This window comes from Trachemys scripta, chromosome 2 (assembly GCF_013100865.1).
Source record: "Trachemys scripta elegans isolate TJP31775 chromosome 2, CAS_Tse_1.0, whole genome shotgun sequence".
In the NCBI taxonomy this organism is placed as follows: Eukaryota; Metazoa; Chordata; order Testudines; family Emydidae; genus Trachemys; species Trachemys scripta.
The window spans coordinates 69,825,905-69,845,815 of record NC_048299.1 but is presented as its reverse complement, the minus strand read 5'-3'; positions in this window follow the sequence as shown (position 1 = coordinate 69,845,815).

Genomic DNA, 19,911 nt, shown 5'->3' with positions numbered 1-19,911 from the left:
AGACTAACAGAAGTATCGGGAGCATAAGCTTTCGTGGGTAAGAACCTCACTTCTTCAGATGCATCTGAAGAAGTGAGGTTCTTACCCACGAAAGCTTATGCTCCCGGTACTTCTGTTAGTCTCAAAGGTGCCACAGGACCCTCTGTTGCTTTTTACTCCTCGGTGAATTACTTTGTTTTCTTTATTTTCATATAATTAATATAATCACCTACTATACTCTTCCATTCTTACAGATGAGGCTATTCTGCTGATGTGTCATTGAAGCTTGCTCACTTTTCTTTGTATCTTTTTATTTTCCAATTCCCGCTTCTTTCAGTTCTCTCTATACTTTCTGCTTATTTCCCTCTCTTTCCCTGTCTTATTTTCTCTACCCTTTGAGCTGGACCCTGAAGGGAAATTCTGCCACTACAGGGGCGACAATTTAAGGTTAACATTGCCATATGGTAAACAAGTCTTTTGTGGCTACTAAAGCTTACTGCTGCCTTAGCCAGAATGTTTAAACACTTAGAGCTTGTCTACACTACGCAGCTTTTAGCGACAAGGCTGTGTTGACACAACTTTGTCGCTAAAAGTCAGCTTGTGTGAACACTCTGTCGGTATTTTGTCGGCACTTTTGCCGGCAAAATACTTCCAGCCCTGCGAGCAACGTTAGCTTTGTCAGCAGGAGAACACTCCTGCCAACAAAGCTGCGTTCACACTGCCACTTGCGTCGGCAAAACTTTTGTCTTTCGCAGGGGGGGCTTTTTTAAGTAGCCGTGAAAGACAAAAGTTTTGTTGACAACGTTGCAGTGTAGACAAGCCCTTAGAGGAGTTAGCACTACTACCACATTTATTAGATTAGTGTGGAAAAAACATTAGGGTACCCTACATAAATGCCTGGAAATTTTGTGGTAAGGCTGGTTCACCATCTTAGGGTTATCTTCATTGCAAAGTTAAGTCAGTTTCCTACTTGAGTATGGCACTTCTCATCTGTGCTGATGGGGTGGGCCAAGCTCCTCCCACAGGAATTTGGCTTTCCTCATGTGGAAGCTCTGGGCCCATTGCTGGCCAGCCCAAGTCTGCATGACAAAGTAGTCCCACCAGTATGTGCTTGTGGTCCTGCTCCAGGGCCACTGGTCAGGATAAGGGGAATCCACAACTATTACAACCTGCATCAGCTGTCTTCACTGTTACATGTGTGCATGCAGCCTGCAATAATCTGTTAACCAAGCTGCACTTGTCACGTTCTCAGGGCAACAAGTCACTGCCAAAATGATCCTATGCTTTGTCTTGTGCCCTCTCCCTCCCATTCCTGAAACGAGAATTGCATTAATGCCAACAGCTGGAACAGCTCGTTATTCTGAGGTGGATTCAGGCAAGTGAAAAAAAGGCCACGGACAGCAATCAAGAAGGTGCCATGCCAGAAACAGTTGCTTTATTGAAATGGTGTTCTAAGACCACTTTGGCACGTGTGCCCAGAAAAAAGAAAGTTTCTCCGACAATACAGCGCTAAGAATCATAAGATGTACCCCCAGATGTCCTATCGCCTCACACTATTGAGTGCAGCACCAGTGTGAACACTGTAATTATGGCTTTGAAGAGTGGTTTATGCAGGCCAGACCAACTCAAGGGGTCACACTTGAGCATTGGTCACTCAAGTGAGTTGTGCACGAAAGACTAGGCCTTAAAAACAGGCCCTTGTGTCTTTCTTTTTCACAGAATGGCAGGCTTTTGTTGGTGTATGTCACACCTCAGCATTATTCAATGATAATTCATTTAAATAGGCCTCCCAGTTTCTTTTTTCTGTAAAGCTCCCACCAGCAAATAGCTTGAAGTCCTGATGGCTGAAATAAGTTCTCTATTCTGAAATGACGCCTGTGATACAAATAAGTTATCATATGACAGTGTAATCTTACCTAACAATGCACTGAGCTGGTACATTATGTACATGCCTGTCAGCACAAAGAGTCTATCCTTATAATTGTGATTGCTTAGAGGTTGACAGGATTTGTCTTCACCCAGTTTTAGTACCAATTTAACTAAACCAGTTTAACGTTGTGTAGAAAAGCCTTTACAAGTATATTATCTGAGCACTGATCCTTTGATTAATCTCTTTGAAGTTCCTTAGGAGGAGAGGGCAGAAAGAAAGGAGAATCATACCATCCAATAACAGCAATAGTTTTGTCTAAACATTAAATTGTACCACTTTAATTATGCGTGTGTAGATAAAGCAGTACTTATTGGTGTCCCAGATTTAAAAATGTAGAAGCTGAGGTCTACGTGTGATTTTTTTTTTTTTTTTTTTTTTTTTAGTGCCTCACATGTTGGTTGCCCACTAGAGATGCAATTAAAAGACCTTTCTGAAAACCAGTCCCTTTTAGGGTGTTATAAATTAGGCACCCAAAATCACGAGTCACTGTGACCCTAAGAGCATTCCCAGGCCAGAAAGGCAGTGGGCTTCCAGGTATCTAGCAGTGAGTTTCAACTAGGGTTGCCAACCCTCCAGGGTTGTCCTGGAGTCTCCAGGAATTAAAGATTATGCCATGTGATGAAACCTCCAGGAATACATCCAACCAAAATTTGCAACCCTAGTTTCAGCTGTCCTGGCCAGCTCAGTGTACCCCAACTCACTATTTTTATAATCTGTATTTAAAAGGTGTCATAATATGTCATTGGAAAACTAATAACTCATTGATCATTAATATTCTGGTGTGACATATGTATGGTCAACCCACAAAAGATTATACAGATATGCTGGAATTACAACTAAAATGTGTTTTAAACCAGGCATGACAGGAGGAGTTGATAAAGTTTTTTGTCCAGACAAAGGAATGTGGTTCTGCCTGCTTGAATGTTTCTCCCGTGTAAACTGAGCAAAGTGTGACCAAAGACACAGAAAAGCACATTTGCATGTCAGGCAAACAAAGTCATCAGGAGCGCAAGAGGGGAGAAAGTGATCATTTAACAATCTCAACGGGGGATGGAGTCTGCAACCCCAGGAAGCCCTCCTGCTGCTTGAAGCGGGGTCAATGAACTTTGAGAGAGAGAGAGAGAGAGACGTTTGGAAGATTTACTGGTCTGTAAAGAGAGGGCAGAGAACCCCTAAATTCTCCTTCACCTGAGGAGACAAGGAAAACCAGCACCTTGGACTCTGGGGGCTCCTGACTAAGAGCTAGTCAGCCACTGCTGGAAAGGGAAGATTGGTGAGGTAACTACCTGGAACAAAGACTGTAGCTTGTTAAGTTAGGCCTTAGCCATTAGAAAGCGTATTCTTACTTTGCTTTGTTTGTAACCCTGTCTAGCTTTATTCCTTGTACTTGAACTCATTTAAAACCTCTCTCTTTTTGATTCAATAACCTTTTTACTTTTTATCTAAACCAACCCAGTGGCTTGATTGAATTGAAGTGATTTGTTAACTCCAGTCAAGATAACTAGGTGCGGTTTCTGTCTCTTGAAAGGAGCAGCAAACTTCTTATCTGCTGTGAATGCACAACCAGGGGGCTGTGCATTGCAGAGAGACATCTCTGAGGAACTCAGGGACTAGAGTTCACTGATTGTTACCTGCTAGGCCAGGTTTGGGCTGGGAGAGCCCTGAGGAGTTTGCTGGCAAGGTAGACAAGCTGGTGGGTCAGGGAGTTATCACACAGCTTAGCAGGAGCAAAGCTCCCATTTGCTGAGGCTGATAGGGTAGCACAGTGTCTCACAGCTCTAGGTCTCCCCAGCAGCTTGTCACAATCACTACCACACATTTAGGCCAAATTAATTGGTCAAGGTTTCACAGCATATTTGCAGCAGAGTCAATAAGTACCAGTCCTGCTCTATAACCACTAACTCACCCCTCCTCAGGTCCAGCAAATTAAAGAGCAGAACATGCATTCAGTCAGATTTATTTTGAATTTCCCAGTCTGAAATCTGTTTTGGACTATATGGTTCAATTACCTTTAGAAGTTATAAAATCATAAATAAAACCAACAGCTGACCTTAATAAATTGTGACAAGGAGCCTGTGAATGGGAGAGGCCCCACAATTTGGAGCCTAGCCCTTCGGAGACTGCAGACCTATCTATTCATTTGGCTGGAAGGCTGGCAAATAGCAGTATTGTAAGGGTTAAATGGTCAGTTAAAGCCTCTGTGATTTTATTCTCAGCATGTGTGTTTTCACACATAATATTTAGTGTCTCTGAACTGAGCAAATGACTTTCAAAAAGCTAATAGATTTATGAGGAGCACCAAATTCAAGAGTGCTACACACACCCAGGGGAGGCCTAAAAGCAGGCTGCACAGGTAGTGGGGCAGCAACAACAGAGACTCTGACACAGTGGAACTCTGCCCCACCTGTGCTATGAAGATTTCTAAAGTGGGTGTTACAGAGTGGAAGATTCCATGCAAAGCCAGTGAGTGCATGTATTTCACAGACCTATTGGACTAAAACCTGCTTTAGATAGGGGGGACATCTGCTACATCCTTTACTTCATCCAGTGCCCAGTATTAGGCCCCAGCCCTGCAAACATGCATGCACATGCTTAACTCTACTACTGTGAATAATCTCATTGAAAACAAAGAGATTACTCATGGTAAAAAAGCTAAGCATATGCAGAAGTGTTTGCAGAATGAGTGGCTGCAGCCTGGCTGCTGTGTCATTGAGGGCTGAGAATTCTGTCCCTTAGTTCCACAATGTTTTTGTGTGGAATAAATCTATTTTATGTGGGCTTTGCTCCATTTCCCAAGTTTTGGGCCTTAGTATTTGTACTACAGTAACACTATTCACCAGAGGTGCTGATTCCATGGGTGCTCCAGGGCTGGAAAAAAATTTAGCTGGTACTTAGCATCCACTGGCAGCCAAGCTTCCCCACGCCTCCTGCCCATCGGCGGCCTTGCTGATCAACTCCTCCCCCTCCGTCCGAGCGCCTCCTGCGGATCAGCTGTTCCGTGGCATGCAGGAGGCACTGGGAGGGAGGGAGAGGAGAGGGAATGGGGCATGCTTGATGGAAGGGGTGGAAAGAGGTGGGGAAGAGTGGGGGTGGGGCTTTAGGTGGATGGGGGCAGTGGTGGTGTGGGGTGGGAAGAGGCAGGATGGGGGTTTGGTGGGAAAGAGTGGTGTGGGGGCGGGGCCTGGGGCAGAGGGCGGGGTTGAGCACCCCCCACGTAGAGAGGAAGTCGGCGCCTATGCTATTGATCACATATTTGTTAGGTACTGCACCAAATCAATGCAACTTTTCTTAAAAAATAAAAATAAAAAATGAATCAAGCTAAAAAACCCTCATGAAATCTAGATCCTATACATTATGGTCAAAAGTATTCAGCACATTTTAACCCTGAATAACCCTGTCTTCTGCTTGGCCTGTGCCTAACAGGAGAGACCTGCTGGTTGTTACTGTTGTTAGTTTGTAATACAGTAGCACCTATAGACCCCAACCAGGGATTGGGGCCCTATTGCATTAGGTGATGTACAAACTTGAGGTAAAAAGACAGTCCCTGCCCCAGAGAATTTACAATATAGGTTAATGACAAGGTGCAACTGCTGTCTGAGACAAACGTGGGAGATTGGGGGAGGAAGAGGTAGGGCTGATCGGAGCATAATGAAGGTAGAACAGCCTGCCAAGGGGAGCAGTGGGGGCAAAAAAAACCTAACTGGCTTCAAGACTGAGCTGGATAAGTTTATGGAGGGGATGACATGATGACACTGCCTAGAATGGCATGTAGCCAATCTGCAACTGCTAGTAGCAAATATCTCCAATGGCCAGTGATGGGACACTAGTTGAGGAAGGCTCTGAGTTACTTCAGAGAATCCCATCCCAGGTGTCTGGCTGGTGGGTGTTGCCCACATGCTCAGGGTCTAACTGATTGCCATATTTGGAGTCAGGAAGGAATTTTCTCCCAAGTCAGATTATCAGAGACCCTGGGGTTTTTCGCTTTCCTTTTCATTACGGGACACAGGTGACTTACAGATTTAAACTAGCGTAAATGGTGGCTTCTCTGTAACTTGAAGTCTTTAAATCATGATTTGAGGACTTCAGTAATTCAGCCAGAGGTTATGGGTCTATTACAGGATTGGGTGGGTGAAGTTCTGTGGCCTGCAACGTGCCCTAGGTCAGACTAGATGATCATGCCCTTAAAGTCTATAAGTCTTATGACCTGTTTATCTGTTGGCAGTGCCTACTAAGTGGCCTAGCAAAAGTGAATCTTAAGGCAGGATCTGAAGAAGGAGAAGATAGTGAACTTGGTGCTATGCATAAGTGGTTGCATGGAAGGAAGCACAGAAGTGCTCATTGACAAAGTGGACTAACGAGCAGTAAACCCTGACCATGTTGAGAGCGTAAAGGCAGCAATCAGTGACATAAGAAACTAGTAAATCTGATGGATAGGGCACGGAAAAGTTGTGAAGGGCCTTAGGAGTAAGGACAAGGAACAATGAAGATACTATGTGATGAGGTACGGAAAGGGGAACCATTGGAGGGACTCTGTTATAGGGTTGTCATGATCAAAGTGCCAAGCTCAGAAGATTATTTGGCCAGCCATGTTTTGAATGGAACTGAAGGCATGAAGGCCAAAGAAGAGTAGAAGGCACTTGTAATTGAAATGATGAAAGTGTTGGCCATCTATACAGAGAGGAAAGGCAGTATCTGGGAGAGGTTATTAAAACAGTGGCAAGATTTGGATATGGCCCAGCGTGAAGGTTCATAGAGACAGTTGCATCAAAAAATGATGCCCATGTTAAAGGCTGAAAGATTGGGGCCAGGTCTTGCGTAGAAATATGAGTCTCATATACCCTAGATAAGAGCCAGCGATTGACCATGACCAGTTAACATGTTTGTAGAGTAGTTAAGTCATGTCTACACTAATGATAAAATTGTGTTAAAACACGTTAGTTAACACATTATATACATGACCTGTTTTCCCAGTTTAGACATAGCCTGAGCTGACAGTGGTGTTAACAGTGGTGATTGAGAATGGGGGAAGAGGGAAGGACTGGTACAAAGAGCGCTATATAAATGCACATGCTATTAGACATGGAATTATTCTTCCCACATATTTTCTTCTGTCCAGCATAGGAAAAAAAAAAAGTTAAGAAACCTATGGTTCAGACCTGCAAATTCTGCCTCATTATGAATAGTCCTTACTCACATAAGTGGAAATGAAAGAGATTTCTCCTGTGGAGAAGGATTTGAAGGATCAGGCTTCCAGCTTTCAGGATTTTTTTTTTAAATTTATTATAAATTTTATTATTATGTGTTTAACCAGTTTAGCTGTACGAAACATTATTTATCCAGATTATCTTTTTGCCTAATATAATTTTACATGACGTAAAATTCTTTTCAAGTAAGATCCACTAAAGCTTATGCCCAAATAAATTTGTTAGTCTCTAAGGTGCCACAAGTACTCCTCATTCTTTTTTCTGTTTCTCTAGTTGCTGATTGCCTTAGTAAAGGGATACAGTTACAGATTAATGAAGAGGTCTATATCTAACCCACTGACAAGAATAAATTCAGCTTTAAACTTGTTCTCTTCAGAAAGAATGATCACAGACAACTTGGAAAGCTAACACCCTATAACCCAAATATATTCAGAATAAGTGTACTGGTTTCAGCAAACTAGAGTCTTGATTATAAACCTTGGATTATTTAGAGGTCTAGTTTTTTAGCACTTAATTACAGTGCATGATCATATTACTGAAGACGATGAAACTGATTCTTCTGTCTTTAGACAAAGAGCTTTATATGTGCAGGAGGTTTTTTTCTTGCCTTGTTGCCAGATTGTTTTGTATAGCCAGTGCCATAATTTATTCTGATTTACTCTAATATGCACTGCCTTTGCATGTTACATTATACTGGCCATTGTAAGGGCCATTGAGCAATTTAATACTGTTAAACTGCATGCCTCTGAATGTTACATGTACTGAGTAATTTGCAGCGCGCTTTGGAAGGCAGACACACCTTTGAAATTCATTTTTATTATTGCAAAATCAGAGGTGACTGATGCTGAGTAATTAATAGCTGAAATAATTTTCTCCTTTTTTTTCCCCCTTCAGTACAGAGGTAGCTTTTCACTTCAGTTATATCAATGGTTTATCAGTATTTTTTTTGATGGAGCAGGTGTAGTTTCAGCTTGGTGAGTTATCTAATCAAAACACCAGATATTGGAAGCATTCAGGAAATAATGATATGGGTATTTGTGAAAAGAAAAATAACTTTATATACCTCTGAGTGGGACTTTTCCCCGTCTTTATTAATTTAGCTGTCCCAGTTATGATTTTGCCTAAGGTAAACTTCATGCTATGGGAAAAGTTGGGTTGCTTACAAGAACATCTCTTGTATTAGGCTTTGTCTACAGTGAGACAAATTCAACTCTCAGTTACAGGTGAAGTCAGTGGAGTTGCACCAGTGTGACTGGGAGTAGAGTATGACTAGTGTTTTATTAATAATAACCATGCTTTGCACTTACGTAGCTTTTTTCATCTCAAAGCACTTTAGCTCACAATTGCAATAATTGTGCAAAAAAACCCTGGTTATTTATATGGTCAGTTATCATAATAGCTTTTGCTCTATTGGTAATTTGCAAAGTAGCAGCCCAGTTGTCAGGTCTGGCTGGGAAGTGCTCAGTATAGAGTTGGCAGGGGTGAGGCAAAGAGCATGCCATCCTTCAGGCTGATCAGGAGCTGATTTGGTCCCTGGCACAACTTAGAGCAGCCACAAGGCTGTTTAAAGTGTCCCCAACAAGCCACAGCCTCATAGGACTATTTCAGCAGTCAGGGACAGCTGAAATACAGCTGTGCTCTGCCCATGCCTGCCCCCTATTCCCTGGCCATGCCCACTATGTCTGGGGAATCCCCAATCAGCTGGTTAAACTGGTTTTATACCTACTTTGCACTTTGGAGAAGACACAGATAGAATGAGAGCCAGGATCTGGCCCTTGGCATATGAACGCATGTGCACAATTCTGAAAATCATTCCCTAAAGTCTGAATTCTCTTTAATTTTTCCTGCATGAATATCATTTTGGATTTGTGTTAAATTTGTAAGACTGTTTTAATGCTCTTGTTAATGAGGGATTCATAGTATAAGATTAAAACCAAGTGCATGTAGGCATTGTGCAAGATTCTGCACATGCTGATTTGACAGTGCACCCCAATTCTAATGAGCAGTACACAGAAATATAAAATCTTTCTGTTCCATTATGGGTTCTCTCTTGTTCAGGAAATACTGCCAGTTGGGCTGAATTGTGTGAAACTGTCAATGTGGCTTTGTCTTTTGAGGGCCTGGGCTAATGAGTAAATTCTAGTACTTTTGCATAGGTAATTTTTAAGATGAATAACATATTGTTCTTTCTGTACCAGGTTTCAGCTGTCTGGGGTGTGGACATTTGTTAATTTTTTATAAAGCGGTTTAAGGTGGCAGGTGTTGGGAAGTAGTCACACAGTTTACTGTTGTTCAGGGACAAAGGCAAAGTGTAACCTACACAAAAGATTTCCTGCTAAGAGAAAATATTACAGATATTGACAGAGTTAAAAAGAATGTTTTCTCAGCATTAATAGTTTTTAAAGGGGTAGATTCTATTATGCTTTGGTGCCCAGAATGATCGGACTAAATTATATTCTCAAACTAGTGTCACTGACCTCATTGAGAGAGATTCTCCTGTATGCTCAGTATATTGGATTAATCAGAGAGGTCACTAATTGTTGTTCTCAGGCTCCCAAAAAAAGAATGGAAGGCTTAAGATTAAATCTGCAGCAGCTGAAAGACATCTGGCAGCTAATTGGTTTTCTAGTGAAGATCTTCCTAGACTGTAACAGTTAGCCAAGGTTAAAGAGAGTATTTGGATAGGCCTGTGGAATATTTTAATCTCTAGTGGTGAGGAATATTTAAGTAGTTACTAGATAAACTTTTTAAATTTTCTGCATCCAATGCCCAAGGTATCTAAAGGAAGGACTGCACACTTATCTCAGTGGCATGTAGCATCCATAGGTAGATATTCCCCTCCACTCCCCCAAACACAGGTATAAATAGCAGCGTAGCTGGTGAGGCATGGCTTAGACAGGTAGGGTAAAGACCCACCTGAAGGGTGTGGGTATGTACACAAGTACATATCCTACATGTCTCTCTACTCACCCAAGCTGTGCATCCCCGTTTATGCTGCTATTTTTAGCAGTGCAGTGTCCTGGGGAAAGGCTTTGGCTGGGAGGTTTCCTCCCCACAGTGAAAGGCTCCAGCAGTGGGGAGCTGCTGGAGCCTATCCCTGGTGCCAGAGTCTTTCATTGAGACATGTAGCTACATACCACAGTGTAGATGCAATCGGCATTTCATTGTACACTATATACTGCTGCCAGTGATGTGTAGTGATGACATAGCCTAAGGGTACATCTGCACTGCAATTAGACAACTGCAGCTGGCCCATGCCAGTTGATTCAGGCTTGTGCGGCTTGGGTTAAGGGGCTGTTTAATTGCGGTATAGATGCTCAGGCTTGGCCTGCAGGCCCCTCCTACCTCACAGTGTCCTAGAACCCAGGCTCCAGCTCTAACCCAAACAATTAAACAGAACCTTAGCCTAAGCGCCATGGGCCCAAGTCAGTTGGCATGGACCAGCCATGGTTTTTTAATTGTAGTGTAGACATACACTAGGTGTCTTAACCATTGATAATTAGAAGCAACAAGCTCTCTTATCCCCTCTACTTTGGGAATACAGTGGGGGTGGAAAAAAAAGCAGAAAACCTACTAAAATGGTGCAAAATATGGTGAGGGGAAGGAAGCCAATGTTGTCTCATCTTTCCCATTTTCATCCCTCAGAAGACCATGCGAAGAGCATTGTGTACTTGGAATTCCATGAGCAGGAGGCTTTACCATTCAGTGTCCACTCTACACAGCATCTCCTGAGAAACCCACAGAGAAACACCTATGAGAACTGATGCTAAAAAATCAGCCTAAATTCTTGCAGGTTCCCATCATATGCTATAAACTCCTTTCAGAGAAGCACTGGCATCTCTACTCCAGATCGAGCCATGCTGGTTGCATCCACTTTACACTGCCAACAGCCTCCCCCACTTTATGCTACCAAGAGCTCCGTCCTTTGTCCTCCTTTACTCCAGCAGAAGCCAGAGTAAACCAGGAGTGAATTTGGGTGTCAGTTACAGCCCAGGAGGGGCTGCAGTCAGAATGTTGTTCTCTAGAGGGATACTTTTCAAAAGTCTCTAAGTCCCATTGTCACTTAGGCTAAGTCACTTGACTTTCAATGGAACTTAGGCTCTCAAGGCCAGAGGTATTTAGGTGCCTAACTCTCATTGATTTAAATGGGAGTTAGATGCATAAATACCTTTGAGGATCTGAGCCCAAGTGACCTAGGTGCTTTTAAAAATGGGACTTAGGCTTCTAAATTATTTAGGGACTCTTGAAAAATTTGACCTTGGTGTCTGATAATTGGCTTACAGCAGAAATTCATTGGGAGGGTGGAAACAGTGACACCTGTTTGTCTTGGCCAGTGATATTTGAATGTAGTGTTTTCTCTTTTTATAAGAAGTGTATCCTTTCATCTGCTGTCTCTTGCACTAAAAATATTACTGTACTTGGCTCTGCTCATTTTCTGTCTGTGGGATTACTATTACATGACATGGTGAGGGAATGGTAGTTTTGCAATGTATGTTAGGGAGGTAATTGAGGGCATGCCATGATTTCTATTAAAGTAACACCAGCCAGAGGCATCTTTTCTTAATGCCAGTCATTAGATTCTGAGCCAGAATTTTAAGATTGCAAACTAGGGATTACTTGATTATTCCCATCTCCTTTAGACACTACAAGGACTTAAAAAGTTAGTAAAGCCCAACAAAAAAGGTATATGGATGAAATTGAAATGTACGAGCCAAATAATGCTTCTGTTCTGTAGGTAGAACTCTGACTGGTAGCTATGAGAATTTGATGTAAAAACAGAGGGACAAATTCTACTTTCAGTTTATACCTGTGTAAATTTGGAGTAACTCCATTGATGTCATTAGAGTTATTTTGGTGTGAGTCCAGAATTTGGCCCAGATTGTAAAATATGTCCCACAAAGCCACTCAAACTGTCATAGATAGTTGAAGTTCATTATTATAAATTAGTAAATTGTAAATGTACCACATTTAAATGTTTTAGCTAGTATAAAATATAGAAAATATTAACTATATCTATATATCTGTAGGATGAAAATTTCAAAGAGCCATTCCATTGAAATTCAATGAGACTCATGCTTCTGAGGTACTTAGGCACATTTGCAAATTCCACTGTTAGCTAATGTTTTTTTCTCTAGTTAATATCAAGATAGCATCCTTGTTAGGATATTTAGGCCTGTCTGTAAAGGCCTATACTTTAAGAATTTAGGTATATGTTTATCATTTAGCTAGTTATAGAGGTATAAAAGAAAGAATCAAAATTACTGTTTGCCTGTGTAAGGGCCTTCTCTCACTGTGACAGTCTGAGGCCCTGTTTTTAAGCTAAGGTAGGGTGACCACATGAGGGGAAGAAAATATCAGGGGGTGCCCGCCGGCTGAGCAAAAATAAACCCCCAAAACCCCGGAGTTCTGCCGGCTGAGCAAAAAAAACCCAACCAAACAAAACAAAACAGTGCTGCCGGTGGATATCGGGACAAAATGCGTTCCGACCAAAGATCGGTCAGGACGGTCCCGATTTTGTCGGGACATCTGGTCACCCTAAGCTAAGGCCTTTGGCTAAGCAGTGGGAGCAGCCATAAGCTGGGAAGCGTGCGGTCACATCCTCACATTCCCAACTAGTCATATTGAAATAAGGCCATCTGGGGCTGTTAGAAAGGTGATCCGATCTATCACCTCCAGATAAAGGGAAGAGCCTAGAAGATGTAAAAGGAAATTTAGTTTGATAGTTTTCTGTTTGGTAAGAACTGACTTATTAATAGACATAGTTGGGAAACCCTTATGTCTTTATAGATGTAGTTGTGAAATCCACACTTCTGTATTGTTTTGTCATTATAGTTCCCACTTTGCTATTGTTTATTTGCATGGTCTTGTCTGGTTCTGTGATTGTTTCTCTTTGCTGTATAATTAATTTTGCTGGGTGTAAACTAATGAAGGTGGTGGGATATAATTGGTCAGATAATCATGGTTAGGTAAATATCAGTAAAATGATTGGTTAAGGTATAGCTGAGAATATTACTATATAAATTAAGGGTAAAAAGGAAGTAAGTTGGGATTCGAAAATAAGGAAAAAGGGACTTGGATTTAAGCTTGCTGGAAGTCCACCCCAATAAACATCGAATTGTTTGCACCTTCAGACTTCGGGTATTGTTGCTCTCTGTTCATGCAAGAAGGACCAGGGAAGTGAGAGGGTGAAGGAATAAGCCCTCTATCACTCCTTCTGTCTTATTTAATAGTCTTAAATTAAGAACCGTTCAGATCATCTCTGATTGTTGCATAAGTCTAAGGGTACATCTACACTACAGGGGGGAGTCGATTTAAGATACGCAAATTCAGCTACGTGAATAGCGTAGCTGAATTCGATGTATCGCAGCCGACTTACCCCGCTGTGAGGACGGCGGCAAAATCGACTTCTGCGGCTTTCTGTCGACGGCGCTTACTCCCACCTCCGCTGGTGGAGTAAGAGTGCCGATTTGGGGATCGATTGTCGCATCCCGATGGGACGCGATAAATCGATCCCCGAGAGGTCGATTTCTACTCGCCGATTCAGGCGGGTAGTGTAGACCTAGCCTAAGTTAGAGAGCCCAAGGTACTGAAAGACTAATCTTTTCTCTCTTCCCAGGACTAAAAATATTGTCTTTGGCTTTCTCCGTTTAAAGCAGGGGCTAAAAACTTGCTCCTCCCAGTCCCTGTAGGATACTGGTGCAAGATTTGGCAAAAAGACAACATTTCAAATATATGCAAGAGCACTGGACCCACTGTATCCAGCAAAAAGAACAGGAGTACTTGTGGCACCTTAAAGACTAACAAATTTATTAGTTAGTCTCTAAGGTGCCACAAGTACTCCTGTTCTTTTTGCGGATACAGACTAACACGGCTGCTATTCTGAAATGTATCCAGCAAAGGACACAATGCATTTGATCATGGAGCTGTCCTCAGGCAATAACTGAATACACCGCTGAACCAAATTAAAATTTACGCAGAAATATTTTATGTAAAATCATTTGTGTTGCTTCCTTCTTGCTATTGTGACTGCCAGATTTTGCTCCTCATTTACTGTTGCCATGGGCCTTCACCCATGTGTCTCATAGGTAAACACAGCACTGCCAAATATATTTTTAGAAAGGTCGTAATCACAGATTCATGGACAATATTCTCTCTCTGTCACACATTAGAAACATTTTTGTTATGAGAATCTAAATGTTATAGTGTGATTGCAGAGCACATAGGTCTGCTACGCTTGCTTGCTCTAGCAGTACGCAAGGTGTTTAATTTTTAAAGTGTATTGGGGTACTTTAAGTGTGAAGGTGCTATATAAAATCATATTCTTTACAAATACTAATAATGCTGGCATTTAATCATGGGATAGGAGGGAATATATTCTAGTTATACAGTGGCTCAGCTAGGAAATCATTAAACTTATAGAAATCAATTGTAGAGACTTTCATGGGTGTAGGAACAAAGAAACAAACACGACATCCATTGTGAGTCAGATTTGTGTTTCACAAATAATATCTTTTGCTAGAGCAACAGGAAGATTGGATTGAACCTAGCAACAATGGATGTTGTCCCACAGGTTTATGCTTTCAGCATTACACCAAGTGACATGGACTTTGGTACAATGCAAAACATAATTAAATAGCAAATGCAAATCAAACTCTGATAGGAGAACCAAAGTGAGGGGTTACAATAGCTTTGCTAATTCTCAAAGCAATGGAAAAGATCAGCTGTTTATATTGATTCTTTTAGATTTGTTGGCAGTTTTGGATACCACTAATCATGAAGTTTTGTCACCTTGATTATTGACTATGAGCCTGGCAGGGTGGACAGGACTGCATTTGGGTGCTTCCACTCTTGTTACTTGGAAAGATTCCAGAGAGTATTGTTGTGTCCTCTCTTATCTATCCTGATAAACTCTCTTGTGCAGTGTTCTGCAGGGATCTATTTTGTCATCTATCCTGTTCAAAATGTATGTGAAGCTAATGGGGAGGAGACGGAAGCAGTTTTGGCTGTGGTGCCATCAGTATGCAGATGACATGCAGCACTCTTTCACCAAAGCTTGGAAGTGCGACATTTGCTTTTTCAGTGCCTGCTTGAGATTGGAACCAGGGTGAGAACAAGTTTGTTGAAACATAATCAAGATAAAACAGAAATGGTTGGTTGGAGCTTAAGGAGCATGGTGAGAATGGGATCTGTTCCCTTTATGGAGGGGGTTTGCCCATTCTTTGGGTTTTTGTTGTTGTTGTTGTTCTTTTAGTTGTAGCCAACATTAGTCAGTTGATTTTGGTATTTATTAAAGTATGTGCATATGCCCTGAAAAAATGTGATGCACGTTGCCAGTGGGCCTGATCCTCAGCTGGTGTAAATTCGTAACTCCCCACTGAGGCCATGATGATACTACCCAGAGTGTGTCAGAACAGAATCTGATGATGTGATATGGAGTGGTTAGGACCAAAACCATGTTGCTATTATACTGAAGAACCATGTTACAAAAGTCAACTGAAACTGAGCAGTCACATCTGCCAGTGCAGTTCACACACTTTACAATTTCTTGTACCATATACTTTATCATATCATTTATTATTATTTATTTATCATTTATATTGTAATAGCACCTAGAGGCTCAACCAAGTCAAGGCCCCATTGTGCTAGACACTGTACAAACATATAGAAAATGCAGTTAACAGTGAAGCAGTCTGGAGGATGAGCTCCCTGGTGTTGGAATCTAAATGGAGCCTCTATATAGACTCATCGACTTTAAGGTCAGAAAAGACCATCATGATCATTGACCTTCTGCACGTTGCAGGCCAGGGAACCTCACCCACATAACCTCTGGCTGAATAAATCAAGATTTGAGGACTTCAGTAAAAGAGTTTAAGTTACAGAGAATCCACCACTCTAGTTCAAACCAGCAAGTGACCACCTCCTCATACAGGTGAGCTGATAGAGGCCCAGAGATCATATGATAGATTTAAATGGTGAAAGCCTGGCCCACTTAAATCAAGGACCAAACTTCCATTGAGTTCAATGGGGTCAGGTTTTCACCCAGTTTTTATCTTTCTCCAAGGTCTCACTTGTTCAGTCAATAGGATCTGTGGCCATCAAAAAGGCAATTTTTAAAATCTTCTGCTGGACACTTTGAAGAGTCCAGAACTCTTCAGCCAAGATGTTTCAACAAAGACTACCAGTGTGCACAATTCATAGCCTGTCAGTAGCACTTCAGTAATCAAGCAGATCACAACTTGCCACTGGCTTAGCCATTTTGAGATGGCAGTAATATGGCAAAGCAAAAATCACCAATGATAGCTTTTAAGGAAAAGATCAAATTCTCAAAAAATAAACTCAGTAAGAAGCAAATCCTTCCCTAAGCAGACAATCCAAGTATGTGACTTGTGCTCTCGGGTATAGTGGCTTACTTGGGGGAAGGAATCCTTTTCCTCAGGGCATAGAGTAGTGATGGAGCTGCTCCAAAGCAGCTAATGCAGCCCTGAGACTTTTATAACTACCATGGCTCCTTTTGAATCCATTCTGTGGGAGAAAATGATTGGTGGATTTATCATCTTCACCCCACCTCTGACACCTCCATACCCATTCTGCATCAGCTCCTCAAATGTATTGCTGGTCCCATCTTGTGCAGCTGAATCACATGATTTCCACTTCATTTGAGGACCTCTGCATCTAAAGGTGGGGAAATGGCAGAGCAGGATTTACCCTTAAAAACTAAGCCTTCTAGTTGTGGCAGAAGAAAATAACACAAAATTATTTGGAATCGTGTTAGTGCTAGAGTTCTTTACCGACCTTTTCTAAGATCGAGTCCATAGCAAACTAGGCTTTCTATAGTTAAGTAATAGGGTTAATCTTTAAACTTCATTTTTATCTACAGTTTCTTAGCAAATTATGAAGCTTAGCTTTGGGTCTTATTTCTATCTACAGTATTCTGGCTTTGTTCTGTATTAAGCTTTACAGAGTTTAAAGTTTAAACAGGGCTTAGAGTGGGTGCTATAAATTTTAACAAGTTTCTATATAACCTAATTTATAAGATTAAAAAAAACCCCATATCGTCTATTAAAGGTTTGTGAGACTCTGTGGTGGGCTGATTTTTAGTGCCAAAAGAAAACTTTTATTGAGTTTTTTTTTGTTTTAAATGAAACTATGGTAGGGAGGGGCTTATGGAACAACTGCTATAGACTATCAATGCTTAATTCTTTCATTATAGTAGATTTTTTTTCTTTAAAAAGACTCCAGCAATATTTGTTTTGTAATAGGCAGTTTTTTGCTTCAGAATGCTAGCTCTCTCTGTTGCTATACCAATGGTTTTATCCTACAAAGATGAGGTAATAAGCTGGTGTAGTGAATTACAGTAATACTTTGCACTCCTATAGTGCCTTCCAAGTAAAGATCCAAAAGCACTTTACGAACATTAGTGAATTAGGGTGGGATTTTCAAAAGTGGACCGTGTTGGCCTAACTTTGCTTCCAAGGAAATCAATGGGAGTTCTACCACTGATTTCAATGGGAGCAGAGCTGGGTCAGTACTGAGTGCTTCTGAAAATCCCATCCATTAACTGCACAACACTCTTTCCAGGTAGGGAAGTACTGTCTATGTATTTTTGTTTTAGTTTTTCCAAAGTAATACAAATAAAGGTTTAAGGTAAACGTTTCAATGTAGAGAAGGAGATAATGTGGACATCAAGCCATGGCAAGCGACTATTGCCACAATCAATTTCCAAAAATAGCAACACTCTCCAAGTGCTTAACAGAGTTTAATTGGAAAGGTTCTCTCAAACTTGAGTTGAATATATTTATGGAATTACCTTCTGAACAGATTCAGAAAATTAGGAAGAAACAAACAAAATAAGGGTCAGATTATGGCTGTACACCTCTGTTGGTGATGCAGCTCTTCACTGCCTCCACAGTGGTTGCACCTGTAGTCATTGTGCTTAAGCTTCCTTTGACTCCCTGCACACTTTGGCTAATCAAGTGCTGCTACGCTAGATATGCACAGAACAGACCATTGAAGTCAAAGGAGCTATGCATATTTACGCCAGCTGAAAATCCAGACTGCATAGTCCTTGTGCTCAGAGATGGTGTCTAGCTCAGAGGAGAGGTGCAAGAAAAGAGGAAAGGCCTCCTTCATCTTTCTGTCCCCTTTACATATCGGGGCCAAAATGTTTTTCTCTGTCAGATCCTAAATGTGGACCTTTAATTTCAAGTGTGTATAAGTTCCAGAACTAGGAAAATAATACATGAAAGAGGCCAGAACAAGGAACAGAGAACTCAGTAAAGGGGTAACTAGGTGAAATTTTAAGGGCCTGTGATATACAGGAGGTCAGACTAGATGAACCCTGCTGGCTTTGAATCTATGAATATAAATCAAAACAGTCAGTGTTTAAGTTCCTTTTCAAATTCAGAAAACTGAATATGTGGATTGCAAGATAGTCACAACTTGTAAATAATTAGTTATTTACTGTGTGTGTACATGATTATAACCATAAACATTCATTCTAGATCACTGGGAAATCTAACTGGATGCCATTCTAGAAAAAACTCTAACCAATGAATGTTGTGGTCTTCCAATAGATTGAATTGGTTGCAGCAGAGGTACAAGAGCTTCTGTTGGTCCTGAAAACGGTGAATTGTCCTGAAAACGGTGAATTCAGAGATGCTTTTACACAGGGCCGGCTCCAGGGTTTTGGCCGGCTCCAGGGTTTTGGCCGCCCCAAGCAGCCCCAAAAAAAAAAAAAAAAAAGCCGCGATTGCGATCTGCGGCGGCAATTTGTTGGAAGGTCCTTCGCTCTGAGCGGGAGTGAGGGACCGTCCGCCAAATTGCCGCCGAATAGCTGGACCTGCCGCCCCTCTCCGGAGTGGCCGCCCCAAGCACCTGCTTGCCAAGCTGGTGCCTGGAGCCGGCCCTGCTTTTACATCAGTTGATGAAACGTTTAGATCTTTATAAGGAGAAGATAAAGTCAGTTTCTTTTTTGCAACTTTACTTTTATATTTTATTGTTACAGGCATTCCAAACACTCAACCCAAATTGGGGTCATTCAACATACCATACATCATACAAAGTTTCATCAAAACCTGAGTGCCCAACAGTGGAATTCTTGCTCGCTTGGAAGTTCATGGGAATACTCATGTAAGAGCTCATCTAAGTAAGCACGAGTTCCACAGCTGGGTAATGAATAAATAAAATGAATTAGGTTCTCATGTTAATTTTAAAGTTTATGTCTAGGGCCGTACCAAAGTCACGGCCATGAAAAACACATCACGACTGTGAAATCTGGTCTCCTACCGTGAAATCTGGTCTTTTGTGTCCTTTTACCCTATGCTATACAGATTTTACGGGAGACCAGTGTTTCTCATATTGGGGGTACTGACCCAAAAGGGAGTTGCAGGGAGGGTCACAACATTATTTTAGGGAGTCATGGTATTGCCACCCTTACTTCTGCTCTGACGTCAGAGCTGGGCGGCCGGAGAGCGACAGCTGTTGGCCGGGCACCCAGCTCTGAAGGCAGTGCCCCATCAGCAGCAGTGCAGAAGTAAGGGTAACAGTACCACAACCCCCTCTACAATAACCTTGTGACCACCCCACAACTCCTTTTTGAGTCAGGAACCCTACAATTACAACACCAGGCAACTTCAGATTTAAATAGCTGAAATCATGAAATTTATTATTTTTAAAATCCTATGACCGTGAAATTGACCAAAATGGATTTTCAGAGGTGCTGAGTACCCACAGCTCCTATTCAACACATTTGAAAGTCAGGTTATTTAAATAGGTATCTAATTATGGATTTAAATAATG